Consider the following 6,000-nt stretch of genomic DNA (forward strand, 5'->3'; position numbering starts at 1 on the left):
GGCCTGCGGTTTTTGCACATTAATGTCGCTGCTCCATCTCTCAACCCCGCCTCCCCTCGCACCCTGACTCTGGGTATTGCAGTGCAAAACATACAGCAGGACTGCACGTTTAACCTCCCAGATCTGAGACTTGTAAAGGCCCAGCAGATTACTGGCCGCAGTCGTGGCCATTTTGAGTCCCATTTGACCTTGAGCTATGAGCTCTCTCTCTGTAACATAGCCCGATCCTGGCCCTGTCTCAGCTCGTCAGCAGCTGAAATCCCCGTCCCCGTCCTTGTTGACTCCAGACATGAGGATTCGTACAACTGATACTGGGCAGGCACGGTAGTGTAGCAGTTAGCGTAACGCTATTACAGCACTAGAGACCTGGGTTGAATTCCGGCCGCTGTCTGTAAGGAGTTTATACGCTCTCCCCGTGACTGCGTGGGTTTCTTCCGGGTGCTCCGGTTTCCTCCCACATTCCAAAGACGTACGGGTTAGGAAGCTGTGGGCGTGGTATGTTGGCGACGGGAGCGCGGCGGCGCTTGCGGGCTGACCCCAGAACACTCTACGCAAAGGGTTCATTTCACTGTGTGTTTCCGTGTACATGTGATATCTTATTCCTATAATCCCCTGGGTCGACTTTCATCCTCCACTGAGGCCTCAGCGTAACATTGGAATGGTTAAAAACACAACCTTTTATTCACGTAGCACCTTTCACATCCCTTTCTGGATGTCCCAAAACACTTTGCACCCAGTGAAGTACCGTCACGAACGTCGCGAAAGGTGACAGCCAATTTGTGCACAGCAAGCTCCCACAGACGGTAATGTGACCGCGAGCCGGATTAGCAGTGGTATGAATGATATTGGGTGTAACATAAATTATCGGTGCCAAGACACCAGGAATTCCCTGCTGTTCTTCTAGAGTCCCCTTGGGATCTTTCACATTCATCTGGGAACGCAGAAAGACTCTCTTATCTCATCCAAATATCTCATCCAAACTGTGGGCCCTCCCACAGTGTGGCCGTCCCTCGGTACTGCCCCTCCCACAGTGTGGCCGTCCCTCGGTGCTGCCCCTTCTTTTTTAATATAAACATTTATTCGCTAAAAGCACGACAAAAAGACAACCAGTGTCAATACACGACATCTAATACAGAAAAGAAGAAACTAAGTAACGACGGAACTACAGTAGAGAATGCAAACTAATACTAATGAAACACACACGCGACACTACACCCATTAACGCAACACGCAACACTTCAAATAAGAATCGCGTTTGTACCGTCCACGACACACGTGATCCCGAGGGGCCCACCGAGCGCGGAACTCGGCTCGTGTGCCTGCAGAAACCGCGTGCTCCCTCTCTAAACACACCCGCGCACGAGCGGAAGACGGGCAGGCAGGCAGACCGGCCAGTACCCTCGGCCGCCCGCCGCTGGGTACTGCCCCTACCACAGTATGACCTTTCCTCAGTACTGCCCCTCCATTGACATGACACCCCGCACTATTCACTGCTGCCTCCGTACAGTCCCTCCAACCTTTAAAGTTCCCATGGCGCTGCCCCAACAACGTGACACTTGCACACCACCGGCACTGGGCGTGTCAGCCTGGGGTGGGACTCCAGGACAGAGGGGGTCTTTGACCCTAGGTGTTCTGGATCGGAGACGAGAGAGGTGGGGACGAGCATCGGTCAATGGTTGGTGCAAAATATCGCCCGTGCTGATGTGGGTAATGGAGGGGGAGCGGTAAATTCCTGGACTGGAAGCCAGGGCTCTGGACCATTGACCCAGAGAAATCAGTTTGAAGCTCACTACAGCAGCTGGGGAATTGACATTTAAGGAATGTTTACGAAGCTCATCTCGTTAAACCTTGATTGCTTTTTACAAAGCCTTTCTAATTCATCAATTTTCCCATCCAAAATCGAAAGAGTCACTTCATTCACTTCAATTTATCGTGATCGTCTAAGGTTTTTTGAATAGAACCCAACTTGGAATTAAGCTGTCCAAACTGCTCGGAAGAATCATCCTTGTGTTTTCGAAGCAATTGGAAAATAGATTCCAAAGATACAGGAGGATCATGTTCCTCAGTAGTTTTTGTACCTTTAGCACTCCTTGAAGTCATGTTAAAGTTATATCACGTTTAAGATTATTTCTAAGGATGAGAAAAAGGATTTCAAACCGGGTTGACAGAGTTAGACAGAGTAGGGACAACGGCAAATAGCTGTTACTCAATTAACGACCATTGAAAAGCTCATCTCAGTGAAAACTCGGTCTTCAGGGAGGATTTTGCCTGATTGGGTGGCTATGTGGCTGCAGTACGTGCACACACACACAGAAACACTCTCAGTCTGATTGATTATAAAATTCAAACTTCTCACGTTCATGTCTCCTATGTCATATGACATGGCAGGCCCATCAAATCTCTGCTGTCTCACAGAACAATCCCATTTTCCCCGCTTCTTTCCCAGTCATCTGCTCTCCGTCACATGCCCACCAACTCCCCTGATCCACCCACCTACACTCGGGGTGGTTCACAGCCGCCAAGGGTTAAAGATTTCGAGGGCTCCTCAGAGGTACCCAGGGAGTGGTGAGTACCTGGAACACACTGCCCGAGAGTGTGGTGGCAGCAGAGTCACTGACAGCAGTTAAGAAGTCTCGAGACGAGCATTTGAGTCGCCCAGGTGCAGAAGGCCAAGTGCTGGAAGATGGGATTAACACAGATGGATATCCACTGGTTGGTGGGCCGAATGTCCCATTTCCAATCCCGCTGACGACTAACCCACATGTCTATGAGTTATGGTGGGAAACTGGAGCATCTGGGGGAAATCCATGTAGTCCATGGTGGTAAGAATGGTCAACCTCCTACGTAAACAGCACCAGAGGTCAGGATTGAACTTGACTGTTGGAGCTGGAGAAAGCAATGCTAACTGGTGCATCACTGCCCCCACTTCTCCCCTAACCACGCACGTGAGCGCGCGCACGCACGCACACACACACACACACACACACACACACACACACACGCACGCACGCACGCACGCGCACACGTGTGGGGCAGAAATCTATTCCAGGACCCGGGGACATTGGTGCATTGGTGGAGAACGAAACCATCTCTCATCTGCACATTGGAGAATCCAGGGGCGATTGCAGCTTGAATCTGTCGGAGGAGCAGTTAGTTTGCTCCCCTGCAGAGCGAGATATCAGTTGGGACGTGTTGAGATAGAAGCACAGAAAACCTACAGCACAATTCAGGCCCTTTGGCCCACAAAGCTGTGCCGAACATTGTGCCTACCTTAGAAATTACGAGGCTTACCCATAGCCCTCCATTTTTCTCAGCTCCATGTACCTATCCAACAGTCTCTTAAAAGACCCTATCGTATCCGCCTCCACCACCGTTGCCGGCAGCCAATTCCACACACTCACCACTCTCTGAGTAAAAAACTCACCCCTGACATCTCCTCTGTACCTACTCCCCAGCACCTTAAACCTGTGTCCTCTTGTGGCAACCATTTCAGCCCTGGGGAAAAGCCTCTGACTATCCACACGAGCGATACCTCTCATCATCTTATACACCTCTATCAGGTCCCCCCTCATCCTCCGTCGCTCCAAGGAGAAAAAGCCGAGTTCCCTCAACCTGCTTTCATAAGGCATGCTCCCCAATCCAGGCAACATCCTTGTAAATCTCCTCTGCACCCTTTCTGTGGCTTCCACATCCTTCCTGTAGTGAGGCGACCAGAACTGAGCACAGTGCTCCAAGTGGGGTCTGAGCTCAGTCGACCAGCTTCCCCTTTTGACCGTCAGGAGCAGCAGCTGCTCCTTGTTGAAGAGCCGTGAAATGTGTTTGTTACCAATTGTGGACTTTTTCTGTCTGAGGAGCACAGAAACACTTTCAAAACGGTCCATGAGCTACTGACTGGGGGAGTCAGTCAGACCTCGTGGGTTGACATCAGGGGCCCGTTGCTCTCAGACCCTAAATGTAGCACCATGTTCGGGGAACTTTCCCGGTGGGCTCACATAAAGCAGGAGAAATCCAAACCGCTAATTACCGTCCAGTCAGTCTACACTCAGTCAACGGTGGTGGGGTGGAAGGTGTAATCAGCAGTGCTCTCAAGCGACACTTACTCACCAATGCCCCCGTCTGGGTTTCACCAGATCACTCGGCTCCAGACTTCTTCAGGGAGGTGAGGGTAACTGCTCCTGACGTTAAAAGCGTGGAACTGGAGAAGGATGGATGTGCTCAGCAGGTCAGGCAGCATCTGTGGATACAGAAACAGGGTCGATATTTTGGGTCAAGGGCCCTCAGTCGAATTGGGAACGTCAAGCAGAGAGGGAGAGGTGGAGAGCTCAGAGGAAATGTCTGTGACTGGGAGCAGACCCAAGCTGTGACGGTAACAATTATTTTAAAAACCAGCAGTTGGGACAAAGTGACACGGAGTCAAATCCAACATAACAAAACTGAGACAAAGACATTGCCACATCAGTGGAAAACAAAGGATTTACCTGAACTCTGTAGTCAATAAATATCAAGACAAAAGCACTCCCATCTCCCACAAAGGAAGACGGTTGAGGTTGTCGAGGCCAATCGTCCCAGCCTCAGGACTTCGTAGCAAGTGTTCCTCACACGTTATTCTAGGCTACCACTTACAAAACTTGCTACAGTTACTCACCCAGCTACTCCAGCAGAAAATCCCAAACCCACACCCTCTGTGAGCACGAAGAGGAAGAGTAGTGGTTGCAGGGAAACACCACCCAATACTGCTTCTTCTCTGAGTCACACAACAACCAGACGAGGAAATATATCATCTGTACCTTCATTGCTGCTGCGTCTGAATACTGGCGCTCCCTCCCCGCAGCACTGCAGGGGCATCTTCACACAGACTGGAGAGGTTCAAGAGGGCAGCTCATTGCAACTTCGGAAGGGAAGATGGCTGCTTCCTGGAAAATAAGTAAATTAAATAAAGAACAGGGACACGATTTGTCAAACCCACTAAAGCCACAACGTCCTCCCACAGGGAGTGTTGCTGCATGTTCAGTCAGGGGTATTTTGCAACCAAAAAGCAATTAACACTCACACACTGTTCAAATAAGGGCAAAGGTCATCACGTCAGAAGCCTCCTTATTCTCCCCAAGACTTACAGTCCCTCAAACGCTGATCAGCAGCGTTGCTTCGGACACTTGGCACACTCTCATATCTCCTCCTGGCTGGCTGCGGTCAAAAGGGATTTCTTCCTGAGGGTTTCCAGCTCTCCATGCTGTCCTGGATTCTCCACAATGTGGAGATGAGTAACTGTCACCCAATGACCCTGTGATCTGGGGTTGACGTTCTATTTTGGCAGAGCCAACTCTCCAGGACCTCTCCCCTCCCTCCCGATCCCCCAGAGGCTTCCAGATAATTAGGCTTAATGTCTTTGACCCTGCTTACATCTCTGCAAATTACGATGGGACATTGAGCAGGGAAAGGAGAGGTTATCCACTTTTGACCCAACAAAGAGACACTGGGATGTCCTCTGGTGAGAGGGTCAGAAATTCAGTGGAGCTGAATGATTCAGGGATTCCTTGTGCTTTATTCTGAACCAAATTGGACAAGGTTTGGTACGTCACCAAAGACACTTGCAAGTTTCAACAGATGTACAGTGGAGACTATGATGACAGGTTGCATCACGGCCTGGTACGGAGGCTCAAATACGCAGGATTGAACGAGACTGTAGACTCAGCCAGCTCCATCACGGGCACAACCCTCCCCAACATCGAGGACATCTTCAAGAGGTGGTGCCTCAAGAAGGCGGCATCCGTCATTAAGGACACGCCGTCTTTGCAATACCACCACTGGGGTGGTGGTAAAGGAGCCTGAAGATCCATAGTCACTATTTTAGGAACAGTTTCTTCCCCTCCGCCTTCAGATTTCTGAACAGTCCATGAACCCATGAACTCCACCTCGTTATTCCTCTTTTGCACTATTTATTTCTTTTTGCAACTTACAGTACTTTTGTGTTCTGCTGCCGCAAAACAACACATTTCACAA

The 6,000-nt window shown here is 50.2% G+C and overlaps 1 protein-coding gene across 4 annotated transcripts in view; it reads right to left on the reverse strand.

Annotated features, from left to right (window-relative positions):
• LOC127587230 (myelin-associated glycoprotein-like) overlaps positions 1-4,889 on the reverse strand; it is a 43,114-nt gene extending 38,225 nt beyond the window's left edge. For 2 of the 4 annotated variants that reach the window (XM_052045491.1, XM_052045487.1), the window contains exons 1-2: positions 4,788-4,889; positions 4,105-4,234 (exon numbers count right to left, since the gene is read on the reverse strand). The gene's annotated coding sequence lies outside the window, so the exon portion shown is untranslated. Of the gene's footprint in view, positions 1-4,104; positions 4,235-4,478; positions 4,722-4,787 lie in introns of those variants that run through there. The other 2 variants (XM_052045488.1, XM_052045490.1) reach the window with 2 other exon arrangements.
• Positions 4,890-6,000: the final 1,111 nt, after the last annotated feature.

The sequence above is a fragment of the Pristis pectinata genome, chromosome 39 (assembly GCF_009764475.1).
Source record: "Pristis pectinata isolate sPriPec2 chromosome 39, sPriPec2.1.pri, whole genome shotgun sequence".
Taxonomy (NCBI): Eukaryota; Metazoa; Chordata; class Chondrichthyes; order Rhinopristiformes; family Pristidae; genus Pristis; species Pristis pectinata.